The 15,938-nt window shown below is 46.0% G+C and overlaps 1 protein-coding gene across 6 annotated transcripts in view; it reads left to right on the top strand.

Moving 5' to 3' along the window:
* Positions 1 to 15,938, top strand: part of GJC2 (gap junction protein gamma 2) — a 111,144-nt gene that overhangs the window by 74,953 nt on the left and 20,253 nt on the right. Inside the window, exon 1 of one of the 6 annotated variants that reach the window (XM_084621468.1) lies at positions 11,497 to 11,689. The exons of the other annotated variants lie outside the window; for them this stretch is intronic. The gene's annotated coding sequence lies outside the window, so the exon portion shown is untranslated. Of the gene's footprint in view, positions 1 to 11,496; positions 11,690 to 15,938 lie in introns of those variants that run through there. 6 annotated transcript variants of the gene reach the window in all.

The raw sequence follows: 15,938 nt of genomic DNA, 5'->3' as shown, positions 1-15,938 counted from the left end.
TACATGTAAACGAGATCATGAGATCTGATGAGATTACAAGTTTGGTTGACAAAGGTAACTGCATGGAAGTAATATATTTAGGCTTTTGTAAGGCGTTTGACTTTAGTACCGCATGACATTCTGATTAAAAAGTAGCACGGTACAGTATCAACAGACCACATGTTAAATGGTTTAAAACTAACTGCCAGTCTCAAAAAGTAGTTGTCCATGTGGAATTATCCCTTAGTGGGGTGTTTCTAGTGCGGTTCCACAGGGTCTGGTGCTATGCCCGATACTATTCAACATTGTCACCAGCCAGATGGAAGTAAAGATAAAACAACTGATGGCAAAAGTTGAGAACGACATAAAGGTTGGCAGAGTGGTAAATAATGAGGACAGGGCAATCGCACAGAGAGCGATCTGGATCAGTTGGCAAGATGGGCCAAACTGCATTTTAATAAAACCTAATGCAAGTTTCATCCATCTAGGAATGAGGACTGCAGGCCAGACCTACAGAATGGGGGCCTGTATCCTGGAAAGCAGGGACTCTGAAAAGGACTTATGGGTCAGAGTAGACAAGCAACTGAATATAAGTTCCCAGAACCATGCTGTGGCAAAAAGCTAATGTAACCCTTGGATGCAGGGACGCTGGAACAATTTGTATAGTGGGGGGGGCTGAGAGCCATTGAACCAAACTGTAAACCCTGCATATGATGGAAACCACTTCAAGCCAGGGGATGCAGCAGCAGCCCTAGTTCCAGCACCTATGCTTGGATGTATAAGGAAGGGAGTAGTGAGTAGGGGCAGGGTAGTGATTTTGCCTGTGTGTGTGGCGTTGGACAGACCAATACTAGGATACTGTGTACAGTTCTGATGTCCGCATTTTCTAAAGGATATTTAAAAACTGGAAATACAGGACCCACAAAAAAGTCTTACAATGAGAGATTTAAGGAGCTCAGTCTATCTTATGAATCAGAAGATCAAGAGTAGAATTGATTAGTGTATGAGTACCTCCAAAGAGAAAGTACTGGATACTAAAGGGTTTTTTAATCTAGCAAACAAGGCAGAACAAGAACCAATGGCTGGAAATTAAAGATAGACAAATTCAAAGGAGAAATTAGGCACAGATTGTTAACCACTGGAAGAAACTACCAAGGGAAGTGGTGGATGTTCCATCTCTTGATGTCTTCCCAACAAGACTGGATGCCTCTCTGGAAGATACCAAACACAAGCTATTGGGCTCAATGCAAATGTAACAGGGTGAAATTCTATGGCCTGTCATATGCAAGAGGTCAGACTAGAAGACCTGTTAGTCCAGCAGTGGGTAAACTTTTTGGCCTGAGGGGCACGTCGGGGTATGGAAATTGTATGGCGGGCCATGAATGCTCACAAAATTGGGGGTAGGAGTGCGGGAGGGGGTGAGGGCTCCGGCTGGGGGTGCAGGCTCTTGGGGTGGGGGCAGAAATGAGGAGTTCATCGTGTGGGAGGGGGCTCTGGGTTGGGGTGTGGGGGGCAGTGAGGGCTCTGGGGTGGGGCTGGGGATGAGGGTTTGGGGTACAAGAGGGGGCTTTGGGCTGGGATCGAGGGGTTCGGAGGGTGGGAGGGGGATCAGGAATGTGGCAGGGGATTGGGGCATGGGGGGGCAGGATCAGGGGTGCCGGCTCCAGGCAGTGCTTACCGCAAGCAGCTTCTGGAAGCATGTCCCCCCTCCGGCTCCAAGGCTCAGCCAGGCAGCTCTGCGCACTGTCCCGTCCGCAGGCGCCACCCCTGCAGCTCCCATTGGCCAGGAACTGCAGCCAATGGGAGCTTTGGGGGTGGCGCCTGCAGACGGGACAGTGCGCAGAGCTGCCTGGCAACTCCTCCATGTACTACGCAGGAGCTGGAGGGGGGTCATGCCGGCTGCTTCCTGGGAGCCAAGCGGAGCGGGGCAAGCCCCCAACCCCACTCCCTGGCTGGAGCGCCGGAGTGGGGCAAACCCCCAACCCCGCTCCCCAGCTGGAGCTGAGGGCCAGATTAAATGGTCTGACGGGCTGGATATGGCCCATGGGCCGTAGTTTGCCCACCCTGGCGATAGTCCCTTTTGGCCTTAAACTCTATGAATCATGCACACCCCTTTGTGTTTGCATGAGAAGCAGTTCTTGAAACAATAAGGATACTGCCAGGAAGAGATGAGTTCAGAAAAAGTAGGAAGTATTTCAGGAAGATACTGCAGTTCCCTAAAGCACATGTTTACATCCGAAGAAAATCTCTGTTGAAAAGCCATTTTTGGAACAGCAATGCCTCCAAGAAACAGCTGTGGTTTCCTGAGTTCAACTAAGGCACTGCATGTCCGCAGTTTCAAAGAGGGACATGAAATTTACAAGACTATGGCTGAAGTCCGACTAGCTCAATATGTGCTTGATTTATTTATGTTCACCATGTACAATGAGTCAGTGCTGTGATATCATTATTACTGTGTCTATTCCGGGAGTTCCTCGAGGCGTCATTGTGCTAGGCACTGTACACCACAGAATCATAGAAACGTAGGGTTGGAAGGGACCTCAAGAAGTCATTATATCCAGCCCCTAGGACCAAGTGTCCTTAAAAACCTCCAATGACAGGGATTCCACAATCTGTCTTGGAAGCCTGTTCTGGATCTTAGCTACCCTTAGAGTTAGAAAGTTTTTCCTAATATCCAACCTCAATCTTCCTTGCTGCAGATTAATCCAATTACTTCTTGTCCTACTTGTAACCCACACACCTTCTGGGTGTGGGGTTCTGTCCCATCTAGTGGGACTGAGACCACTGAGAGAGAGAGAGAGAAAATGAGTCTGCTGTACAGCCTTAGCTAACAGGCTGTTGGCTTTTAGCCCATGCAGTAGAGGCTCACGCACTAAGCTCCAGACGTCCCCGGTTCGATCCCGCCAGGATCTGTTGGTGTTATACTACCATCACTGGACATGGAGAACAATTGAACCCAAGCCCTCATTATAACAGCCCTTTACATATTTGCTCAGTCTCCTTTTCTCTAGATTAAAATGTCCTTTTTATAAAAAAAAAAATCTTTCCTCATAGGTCAAGTTTTCTAAACCTTTGATCATTTTTGTTGCTCTCCTCTGGACTCTCTCCAATTTGTCCACATCTTCCCTAAAGTGTGACACCCAGAACTGGACACAGTACTGCAGCCGAGGCCTCACGAGGGTTGAGTAGAGCAGGACAATTACCTCCCATCTTACATATGACACCCCTATTAATACACCTCAGAATATTAGCCTCTTTTTGCACCTGGAAGGGACAGTAGTCGCCTCTGTGCAGAACATTTGCTCTGCCAAGGGAGTCTTCCAAAGAGCATGTTACGATAAAAACACCAGTTTCTCTTGACTCTCTCTCCAGGCAGATAAAATGCCCTTCATCCAGGCTGCAGAATGGCGGGGCTTGACTCACAGTGGGACTTGGGCTCTTATCCATCCCCCTAGCAGGGTGCTAGAGCTTGGGTCCTGAGTGCTTGCTGACCTGAGTCAGGCTGTGTGTATGGACAGAAGGGAAGCTTGGGCTGAAACCTGAGTCAGAAGTTGGGGTTAGTGTAGACATACCTGTAAAGGCCAGTGATAGAATAAAATCCCTGTAGGGAAATTTCTAATCTTAGGCAATTTTTTCCATTTGTCTCAACTGTTTGAATTCAAGAATACCTGTTCCACTGCCATAAAATTCCATTGTCACCTAAGCCTTGGTCAAAATTAAATTAAAACAAACCTTCACACGAGTTTTTCATATTTCATTTTGATTTTGTGAAACTGATCCAATTTCCCCCCCTCCCCCCGAAACAGGTGAAATTTCATGGGCTTTCATTTGATAAGTAGGATTGTTATTTGAGTGAAGATTTGATGAAAGGGTCCTTAACACATGTAACTGGAATGAATGAAAATCCAGAAGAAGATTATAAAAATTAATATATTTTTCTAATGTGAGCTACGTGATATAGAGATTCATAGATTTTCAGGCCAGAGTGGATTATTATGATCATTATTCTGACCTCTAGCATAATACCAGGACAGAGAATTAGTTTTATTCTTCTCCCATAGCGAATAGTAATTGAATTACTATTAGTGTTTAATTGGAATCTATAGAGGACTACAAAATCATGAATGGTGTGGAGAAAGTGAATAGGGAAGCGTTATTTACCCCTTCACATAACGCACGGACCAGGGATCACCCAATTAAATTAATAGGCAGCAAATTTAAAACAAATGTAAGGAAATAGTTCTTCATACAATGCACAGTCAACCTGTGAAACTCATTGCCAGGGGATGTTGTGAAAGCCAAACGTATAAAAGGGCTCAATAAAGAACTGGATAAATTCATGGAGGATAGGTCCACCAATGGCTATTAGCCAAGATAGTCAGGGATTTGACCCCATGCTCTGGGTGTCTCTAAACCTCTGACTCCCAGAAGCTGGGACTGGATGACAGAGGATGGATCATTCAATCGTTGCCCTGTTCTGTTCATTCCCTCTGGCGCTGGCCACTGTCAGAAAACAGGATACTTGGCTAGGTGAGCCACTGGTCTGACCCAATATGGCCATTTTTATGTGTTATCCATAGCAGGTAAGGTGCTTAGTTATCTAAAGGTATTTCTTCATTGCCAAGCAAGAAAGTGTGTTCTTAACATGGGTTAAAATAGCAGTGAAGACATGGCAACTCAACCTGTAACTTGTGTTAGCAACTTGAGTTAAAGCCCAAGGCAGACCAGGGTTGAACTCTAGCTGCCAGCCCGAGTTAAAAGCCGAGTTGCCGTGTCTTCACTGCTATTTTAACCCGAGTTAGCTAACCCATGCTAAGAACACACCTTTGTTTTTTTCCCCATAGAAGACATACCCTAAAATAAATACCTATAGATTGGTGCTTTAGAAATACAGTGGTGGGATGGATGGACAGATGACAGCCACTCTTTCAGTACATTCATTGTCCCTTTTTTATTTTTCCTTTTTATTTAATTCCAAGCTTTAATTGCAGCCCAGAACATGGAAGAATTGAACAGACAAAAGGTGCCTATTATTGTTTCGGTCTTTGTGTATTTTATTCATGGCTAGAAAAGCGAAGCCTTGTGGCGTCAGGTCTGCATTGTTTTGTCTTTACTTTCTGCCGTGAACGAAAGACGACACAAACTGTTTACAGCAGTATGCATATTTCTGGCATTCTCAGTTCTTATCTCTGGATATAAGCAGAAAATCAGTGGTATCCATAAGACCTGTTGCTTTTGGTGATATGAATCGAGCGAAAGCATAATGACTTGATTTTCCCATTGCCTTGCACCTTGGGTAGTCATGTATTCTTGTGCCATGTGACTACAAAATGGCTATAAAACACTGTCATTTTGATTTCTTTTACACCTATCTTGCACTCAATTTGCACAGATGTAAATGGCAACACATACTGCACAGAAAGACTAAGCCCTGGTCTACACTACAGGGTTAGGTCAAATTTAGCTGCGTTAGGTTGATTTTAAAGTGAACGTGTCTACACAACCAACCCCTTTCCGTCAACTTAAAGGGCTCTAAAAATTGACTTCTATACTCCTCCCCAGCAAGGGGAGTAGTGCTAAAACCGACCTTGCTGGGTCGAATATGGGGTAGTGCAGACGCAAATCGATGGTATTGGCCTCCAGGAGCTATCCCAGAGTGCTTCATTGTGACCACTCTGGACAGCACTTTGAACTCCGATGCACTAGCCAGGTACACAGGAAAACCCCCGGGAACTTTTGAATTTCATTTCCTGTTTGGTCAGCCTGGCGAACTCAGCAGCACAGGGGACCATGCAGTCCCCACCGAATCGTAGCACGTTGAATGTTTCTACGCTCCCCCCCATCATCTCCGTCCCTGAGGTTATCGCAGATTAGAAGTCGAAAAAACCACACTCACGATGACATGTTTTCCGAGCTCATGCAGTCCTCCTGCACTGATAGGGCACAGCTTAATGCATGGAGGCATTCAGTGGCAGAGGCCAGGAAAGAATTAAGTGAGTGTTAAGAGCGGAGGCAGGACGCGATGCTGAGGCTAATGGGGGAGCAAACGAACATGATGAAGCATCTGTTGGAGCTTCAGGAAAGCCAACAAGAGCACAGACCCCCGCTGCATTCAGTGTGACGGGGTTGGGACTCACTCACTCCTGCTGTTGACTCCGGGAATTAGCTCAGTTCATGCAGAGCGCCCTCTGCCGGTGGTGTCCCATCCGTCTCTCACCCTAGATTGGCGTCTCGACCCGCGTTGCTCCCAGCACCCTCTTCAGGATACTGCCCTCCGGCAGTGCCCACTACTCTGGACTCACCTACTTCCAGGGGCTTGGTGTTATCAGTAGTCCTTCTCTTCACCCCAGCCACAATGGCCAATCACATCCCCAAAGTCTAACCCCTTTTGGCAGGGGTCTGGTGCAGTCCGTGATGGCCACTCCTAACGGCCAGGTGGAAGTGCAAGGGGCGGCCAAGGCCCACCCTTTACTTTGGATCCCGACCCAGGGACCCTTTGGCAGCAGCCTTCCTGCCTGCCCTCCTTCTCTCCCTTTGTCCATCTCTCTCCCTGGGCCATTTCCCCTACAGCCCCTTTGCACCAGCTGGGTCCTTTTTCGCAGCCCAGCCCAGCCCGCTAGTTTCCTCCAGCAGGAGACAGACCTTCAAACACTAAAGGCCTAGGAGAGACTACCTGCACCCTTCCTGGGCAGCCTTTATATAGGGCCTAGCCTAGCCCTGATTGGCTGGCTGTAATACTGCCCCTGATTGGCTCTCTAACAGGCCCTCCCTGATTGGCTTCCGCCTTGTGCAGCCGCTCTGGCCTGTTGTAGCCCAATCTGACATAGGGGTGGGGCACTGCCCCACCACAAACTGCCTACCCTCCTCCCCATGTTCCATAGCCTCCTCACCCAGAGGCCCAAGAATGTGGGGCAGGAGGCTCCAGGCACCCAGCCACTCCACTCCAGAGGATGGCCCAAATGACAGAAGGCTGTCATTCAAAGAGTTTGATTTTTAGTGTGGCTTCAGTAAGCAATGTGGCCTTGTCCTTTCCTCCTCCCCAACCCCATCCGGACTTCCTTGTCCATTATCTCATTTTTTTTTAATTAATAAAGAAAGAATGCATGGTTTCAAAACAATAGTTACTTTATTTCGAAGAGGGGAGGGTGGTTGGCTTACAGGGAATTAAAATAATCAAAGGGGGTGGGTTTGGATCAAGGAGAAACACACACAATTGTCACACCAAAGCCTGGTCAGTCATGAAACTGGCTTTCAAAGCCTCTCTGATGCACAGCACACCTTGCTGTGCTCTTCTAATTGCCCTGGTGTCTGGCTGCTCAAAATCGGACACCAGGCGATTTGCCTCAACCTCGCACCCCACCATAAACAACTCCTCCTTATTCTCACAGATCTTATGGAGCACACAGCAAGCAGCAATAACAATGGGAATGTTGGTTGCTCTGAGGTCTGACATAGTCAGCAAGCAGCACCAGCGGGCTTTTAAACATCCAAAGGCACATTCTACCACCATTCTGCACTTGCTCAGCCTATAGCTGAACTGCTCCTTGCTACTGTCCAGGCTTCATGAGCCATGGGAGCAAGGGGTAGGCTGGGGTAGGTGCGACCGCGCGGTGCTGCTGGCTGAGAGAGCAGCCTGAGGCAGAAGCCTCCAGCTCGTATGATATTCCAGGCAGGACTGAATCTCCATGAGATGAAACTTGAAGAAGAGAATGACCTGGAGTCTCTGGCTCCCATTTGGTGATCTAAGAAGAGGATAGCCATGTCTGTCCAGGCGCTCCGATCGACCTCACCGAGGTCTGCCAGGAGCACCCAGGAGACGTACAACGGCTATCAGTCCCACTGCACCGTCTGCTGCGAAGGCAAGGAGCTGCTGCTATGTAGCAATGCAGTACCACATCTGCCAGCAGCACCCAGGAGACATACAGTGAGCTGAGCGGGCTCCATGCTTGCCGTGGTATGGTATCTGCACGGCTAACCCAGGAAAAAATGCGTGAAACGATTGTCTGCCGTTCCTTTCACAGAAGGAGGGAGGGAGGGGGGCCTGACGACATGTACCCAAAACCACCCGTGACAATGTTTTTGCCCCATCAGGTATTGTGAGCTTAACCCAGAATTCCAGTGGGCAGCGGCGACTGTGGGAACTGTGGGATAGCTACCTACAGTGCACCGCTCTGTAAGTCGATGCTAGTCACGGTAGTGAGGACACACTCCACCGACTTAATGCGCTTAGTGTGGACATACGCAATCGACTGTATAAAATGGGTTTCTAAAAATCGACTTTTATAAAAGTGGCCTAATTTCCTAGTGTAGACATACCCTTAGTATAAATTGATGGAGCACTATTAGTCTGGTGAAAAGACAGGAGACTGGTGCCAGGCTATTAGGCCTTTTATCTCGAGGTCACTGCTTCAACTCCAACAGGATCTGTAGTGACTGGAAGTCATACTCAGCTGGTGGCTATTAATAAATAACTAATAATACTTTTTGCTTGTGTACAGCTCGGGTCTTGCCCCCAGTGGAGTTAATGGCCACTTTGCCATTGTCTTTAGTGGAAGTGGGAGCATGCCAATCATACCTTTCATCTGAGGATCTCAAAGCACTAAATGAAGAGAGATATTGGATGGTCTGTGTGAAATGAGTTTGGGGTTTCTGTTCAGCTGCCAGTGGATAGGTGTCCCATTATAACTGTACCACAACGCCACCATTATTACCAATGCTCAGCACATTGCCAGAAGATGTGGGCCAAGGACTGAACTCCCATCTCATCCCTAGAGCTGGTCCCTCCAGCTCAGGACTGAGGCTCATTCGGAGAGCAGTGGGGACATGTTACGGTCTGATGCACAATCCCCAAACACAAGGAAATCGAAGCAAGATGCGCTGGGAGGTGGTCAATCAAAACATATAATAACCATGAAACGGCTAAGTCAGCAACAGTCTGAGCAAACATAATAACAGGCCAAACGCGTCCACACACACACACACAAGTCATCCCAGGGCAGGGGGGAGTTCACTCTGCTGGTGCCCATGTTGCCTTCATTGGGAACCAGGCATGTGCACTCAAGGGCAGAATTTGGCTGTAGGCATGTTGCAAAGTGGGTTTGTCGTGTTGTTCGTGTTCTTGCTTTCAGCTGAGCTCCTATCCAGGCATGTCAGATCTGTCACAAAAGGTTCCATTTGGAGCCTGTTGAGACATGAGGGGTCATTATATTGTTTGAAGCATTGCTATTCAGTACAAAGAATGTAGCCCCACTTCTGCCTCTGTAAGAAAGAGTGCGGTGGCTGTCGAATCAAAGCAGCGTTCTGTTCTAGCCGCTTAGGCCTGTTTCATTTCTGTTCCCTGGCAACTTAGCTATTGGGGGCACCACTGGCCATATCACCAATGATTTGCAGCATTTATCAGCCCACAGACTCCTGTATTCAGGTAACTGCAGACAAGACCATGGGCTCTTTTGGGATCCAGACTGGATTCTGGTAGCCATTACAGCCTTGGTCTGTGCACCAGTTAGGTTTCATTAGCTAAGCACGGCTGGCCTGATAAGTACTTGGATGAGTGATCCAAGGAGCCGTGAGGTGCTTTGGGGGGTTGACTCAGTATGTGGCCCACTTCCTTCTGAAACTGACCCAATACCCCAGCACGATGCTTCGGGACAATGTGCTTCTAGGGGTGCTGCCTTCCAGATGAGACCTAAACCCAAGGCCATGACTACTTATGATCATGAAAGATCCCATGGACTTTTTCTCAAACTTAAGTGTGTTTACCCCAGTGGCCTGGTCATATTTACATTCATGCACCTCACATTTCCCCTGTATTGTCAATTGGATATAGAGTTCTTTTTCACTTTGTGTCCCTGGAGATGGCTGCATTTGAGAGATGGGTTAAATGATCCCTGTGTGTAGTGTGTATATTATTTTAACTGTAAAGACTCTGAGACCTTCTGCATGAAAATCACAATAAGATGCTGTAAGACTTTGCATCCTCCCGCTGCAAAACCACAGGTGCTGAGAAGAGCTAAAGGAGAATCCCTGGTAGCAGTAGAGGGCTTATGACAAACAGACAATAATTTCCAACACCATCCAGTAGAGGATGGTGGTGCACATTTATGCTAGACAGTGCATTATACTGTTAATATTATCAGTTGAAACCACTATGCCATCTCCTTGAACTGTTCCAAAAGGTGCTCTTACTTTTAAAGAATGTGTTAACATAAATGGAACCTTCATATCTCTTTGGGGGATTTGTAATGTTGCAGTGTGGACACTCAAGCACAGGCTTGGAAACACTGAGTCCACAAGCCTGGATCTCACAGACTTGGATTTACAAAGCTGTGTCGTACCCATAGTTACTTATCTCCCTCTCTGGCTAGCATTGCATTTTGGAGTGTCTTTTCCCCTCTCTAATTCTTTGTTGACTCTCACTGTTGCTTCCTGTCTTCTGCACAGGAATTACCTTCTATGCAACGTTTCAGAGTAGCAGCCGTGTTAGTCTGTATTTGCAAAAAGAAAAGGAGTACTTGTGGCACCTTAGAGACTAACCAATTTATCTGAGCATAAGCTTTCGTGAGCTACAGCTCACTTCATCGGATGCATCCGATAAAGTGAGCTGTAGCTCACGAAAGCTTATGCTCAAATAAATTGGTTAGTCTCTAAGGTGCCACAAGTACTCCTTCTATGCAAACTTTCTGCCTTACCTTTCCGTCTATTCTTAGCTACTATAGTGAAACCAAATCCTGATCCCATTGAAGACAAAATGGCAAAAGTCCCATTGACTTCAGTGGGGAAAGGATGTAGCCCTGAGATGGGCAGTATGATGGATTTCAGTGCTTGGTTTCTTTTTAATTTGGAGCTTTGCGTTAGATTTCATATAAACTCTGATTTCCCACCTTCCCCCCACCCACCCACTTCTGAGAATAAGCCAAGAAGCCAGGCATAGTTTTCAAAGTCTCCTAGAATCCTTGGTACTGCCTACAAAGGGAATGGAAAAAGTCTGCATTCTGCTTGAATACTGAGATCTCAAACAGCGTGAGCTTTTAGACAAATGCAGTGCTCACTTCAGAGGAAGCCTAAGTCATTAGCACAGTGCAGAATGGCCTGAAATGGTTTTTTCTTATTAAGGTGTCTTTTTGTTTTCCACACATGGATCTTTCATCGACATATGTTTTCCATATGTTCCTTATTAGTCATGCTTTCTATCTCACAAATCTGGTACTGATGCCATGAACTTATGCAATTAACTTGCTTAAGAAAAACACAGCAAAATTCCAGGCAGTATCCCGAGGAAAGCACTGGGCAATGGATTTTTTAAAATGTTTTTACTCCTGCTTGTGTAGCATGTTCCACCTCCTCGCACCGTTGGAGTCCCTTGTGAATGAGGACACTGGAATTCATTCCTACATGCTCTATTCAGTCTTTGTTCCGAGACCTTCCTATAGATATCAGAGAAGGGGGAGGAGGGAAAATAGGACATTGCTTTTAGCTGTTTTCCTGACTTGTACAGGCAGGATTCTCGGGGGATGGGCGCTTAGCTGTCAGAGAGGCGGAGACCGACAGGATGTTTAAATACTTACCATAAAGTCTCCTTCCAAACTGGCAGGGTATAGGTTTGGGGAGACGTCAGTACGTTTGTCTAAGGAAAGGAAAAGGACACGGATAGCAGGAAACTTTCTGATCCTTGGTTGCTGGGAGAGCCCTCAGCAAGAAACACAATGTCTCCGTGAGTAGCTTTTCCATAGCACTTTCCCTTCAGTTTAAACGACTGTACAATGCTTTGTGTACGGGAAAAGAGCAAGAGGGTGAAAAGATTGGCTTGGAAAATCAGGAGAGAACTCTGGCTAGCAGAAACATTTGTCTTATTTCACTTATTTTAGCATCTATTTTAAGAGTTCCCCTTTAGTTCCAAATTCTCTTCTTGGTTACACTGTATGACCCCACAGTGTAGCCTGCACTGGTGTAAACGAGAGGAGAATCTGAACCCTCAAGTCAGCCCTTGCTCTCAGTTACTTTTTCACCCACATAAGGGCTTGATCCAAAGTCCATTGAAGTTGGTGAAAAGATTCCCATTGATTGTAATGGGTTTGGATCAGGCCCTAAAGGAGTAAAATCTGACCCCCAGTCTGTGTTTAGTTATCTAGGAATGAAACAGTTACTCTGTGTGCATTTTGTAGGCTGAATTTGATTTTCGATTCATAGATTTTAAATCCAGAAGGGACCATTCGATGATCTAGTCTGAGTTCAATAGTAGGGAAGCTATGTAATCTATTCCTCCTACCCACCAGTGCAGAATTGTTCCTTACTCTTTTTGTCCAGTGTGAGTGGACTACATAGGCTCTTATATTGTACAGTGAAGATACATAGGTGCCTATATGGAAAATACGTACTGTTTTTCTTTTTTGACAGCATGCATCACTGGAAGATGGTACATGACATTTTCAGACTGTTGTCCTGTTTGTTAAGCTAAATTGATGTGATCATATCCTACGATGGAAACTGGGTTTTATCTTATAAGTTCTTTGAAAATGTAAAGGGAATATTTAAAGAAACAACCTTATGATTAAAGCCTTCGCAATTATATTTGGCAGCTGTATAGTTTCCTCGGTTGAACAGTTGCAAAAAGCACCCCCAAATTAAACTGAGCATTACAACTGGAGATCAAATGTTCCAAGTGTCTCTTCTCATTGTCTCCTGGGCTGGTTATATTACTCACAGCTATTTTGCCTGGAAAGGTGGGTGGACTCATAGCATTATAACATGGCTGTTGGGATGTATGAATTTGCCTGGTTCTTCCAGCATGATGGAGGCAAAAGTATTGCACTGGGAATTAAAGAAGCTACTACATGCAAAATTAGTCCCTAATCCCGCATACATTTACATACGGAGTTAAGGGTTTGCAGGAGCTTTAAAATACACGGGGCTCAATTTTTGCTGATAACTGAATAGTTTGTTAAAAGTTTACATTGACTATTATAGGAATCAAATAAGAGGGTTAATTGCCTGTGGTCAGAAACCATTATTCCTTAATTAATTCAATTACTTTGCAATCTCCCCCCTCTCTCACACACACACACCCATTTGGCTTATGAACATTTAAAAGAGTTTAAGTCTCCCAAATCTGTTTCCACTGGCATTAATGGGAAGTTTGCCAATGACTTCAGAGAGAACAGAATCAATTCCTTAAATCCTTGCTCTGCAGTCTGACCTTGTAACCATACTGGTTGAATCCTGCCACCGAATTGCTGCCACCCCATTTTAATTGCCACCCCAAGCACCTGCTTGGAAAGCTGGTGCCTGGAGCCAGCCCTGCTAGGAAGGGTGTATATTTGACTGAGGAAGGGCACGAGGAATATTTTTGATGGTAAACCACAGTTGACTGAAAGCCTGAATCCCATTTAATGAACAGTGAACTAAAAGGCAATACTCTAGAGTCCCACTGGCAGCCCAGCAGCCACATCCAGCCCACAGGACAATTCACTCCAGTCCTCAAGGCATCTGCTCCCACAGCGGCAGCTACCTGGAATATAGGGAGCATCGCAGTGAAATGTGGCACGTGCCAGAGACCCGTGCCACAAAATGGTGTCCTCCGCACGGCGTGACCTCTCATGTATGGTGCGTGCGAGGATACACCACATGGAGGACGCCATTTTCTTTCTGTATGTGGCCCGCGGAGGTGTCACACAACTGTGCATGCAGCCTACGTCACTGAAGAGGTTGGACCATCCAAACTGGGGCCCGATTTTTGAAGTAGCCTCTAATTTTGTGCTTGCAATGAATTGCAGAGGTAAATAATGTCTAAGTATGAGCTGGATCAGACCACTGCTCCATCTAGTTCGGTATCCTGTCACCACCAGTGGGCAGCACTAAGTACTTTGAAGGAAGATGCAAGAAAGCCTGAAGTGGTCAATTATAACATAGCCTGCTCAGAAGGGAAGTTTCTTCCTACCCTCCCTCCATTAAAGGTTGACTGAACACGCGGAATTTATGCCTGCAAATAACCGAGCTTGTAATTTTGCCCACAATTGACCCCAAACTAGATGCTGTGTTAAAGAGCCCTTAAAATTTTAACCATTAGAGTTTAAAGAGCAGACAAAAATCATGTAAGAGAGATAAGGTGGGTGAGGTGATATCTTTTATTGGACCAACTTCTGTTGGTGGAAGAGACAAGCTTTCAAGCTCAACAGAGGTCTTCTTTGGGTCTGGGAAAGGTACTCAGAGTTTTACAGCTAAATACAAGGTGGAACAGATTGTTACACATAAGTAGTTAACATATATTCTAGGGGAGTACATCTGTGTACCCTTCCCGGACCAGACCAGAACAAGAGTTCTGTTTAAACTCAAAAGCTTGTCTCTTCCACCAACAGAAGTTGGCCCTATAAAAGATATTATCTCACCCACCTTGTCCCTCTAATATCCTGGGACTGACATGGCTACAACAACACTGCAAACAAAAATTTTGTAATGAATTTGGGGTGTTTTTCCTTCTTGCTCTTGTTGTTCAACTCAGGAAATCCAGAAGTGGCATGAGTTGCTTTCTGCATTGTCACAGGATAATTTTCAGAGTAGCAGCCATGTTAGTCTGTATCTGCAAAAAGAACAGGAGGACTTGTGGCACCTTAGAGACTAACAAATTTATTTGAGCATAAGCTTTCGTGAGCTACAGCTCACTTCATCGGATACATTCAGTTGAAAATACAGTGGGGAGATTTATATACATAGAGAACATGAAACAATGGGTGTTACCATGCACACTGTAACCAGAGTGATCACTTAAGGTGAGCTATTACCAGCAGGAGAGTGGGCGGGGGGGGGGGGGGGAAGAGGGGAGAACTTTTGTAGTGATAATCAAGGTGGGCCATTTCCAGCAGTTGACAAGAACGTCTGAGGGGGGAGGGGTGGACGGGACATAGGGAAATAGTTTTACTTTGTGTAATGACCCCCACTCCCAGTCTCTATTCAAGCCTAAATTAATGGTATCCAGTTTGCAAATTAAGCCCAATTCAGCAGTCTCTCTTTGGAGACACAGAACGCCACTAGCCATCACCTTCAGCCCCCAACTAAAACCTGTCCAACGTATCATCAAGGATCTACAACCTATCCTGAAGGACGACCCATCACTCTCACAGATCTTGGGAGACAGGCCAGTCCTTGCTTACAGACACCCCCCCAACCTGAAGCAAATACTCACCAGCAACCACACACCACACAACAGAACCACTAACCCAGGAACCTATCCTTGCAACAAAGCCCGTTGCCAACTGTGTCCACATATCTATTCAGGGGACACCATCATTTGGCCTAATCACATCAACCACCCCATCAGGGGCTCGTTCACCTGCACATCTACCAATGTGATATATGCCATCATGTGCCAGCAATGCCCCTCTTCCAGGTACATTGGTCAAACCGGACAGTCTCTACATAAAAGAATAAATGGACACAAATCAGACGTCAAGAATTATAACATTCAAAAACCAGTTGGAGAACACTTCAATCTCTCTGGTCACGCGATTACAGACCTAAAAGTGGCAATTCTTCAACAAAAAAACTTCAGAAACAGACTCCAGCGAGAGACTGCTGAATTGGAATTAATTTGCAAACTGGATACAATTAACTTAGGCTTGAATAGAGACTGGGAGTGGATGGGTCATTACACAAAGTAAAACTATTTCCCCATTTTTATCCCCTCCCCACCCCCCCCACTGTTCCTCAGACATACTTGTCAACTGCTAGAAATGGCCCACCTTGATTATCACTACAAAAGGTTTCCCCCGCCCCGCCCCCACTCTCCTGCTGGTAATAGCTCACCTTACCTGGTCACTCTGGTTACAGTGTGTATGGTAACACCCATTGTTTCATGTTCTCTGTGTATATAAATCTCCCCATTGTATTTTCCACTGAATGCATCCGATGAAGTGAGCTGTAGCTCACGAAAGCTTACGCTCAAATAAATTGGTTAGTCTCTAAGGTGC

The sequence above is a fragment of the Lepidochelys olivacea genome, assembly GCF_965140295.1.
Source record: "Lepidochelys olivacea isolate rLepOli2 genome assembly, chromosome: 2".
NCBI classification, from domain to species: Eukaryota; Metazoa; Chordata; order Testudines; family Cheloniidae; genus Lepidochelys; species Lepidochelys olivacea.
Note: the sequence above shows the minus strand (reverse complement) of the source record. Positions and strands in the feature narration are given on the sequence as shown.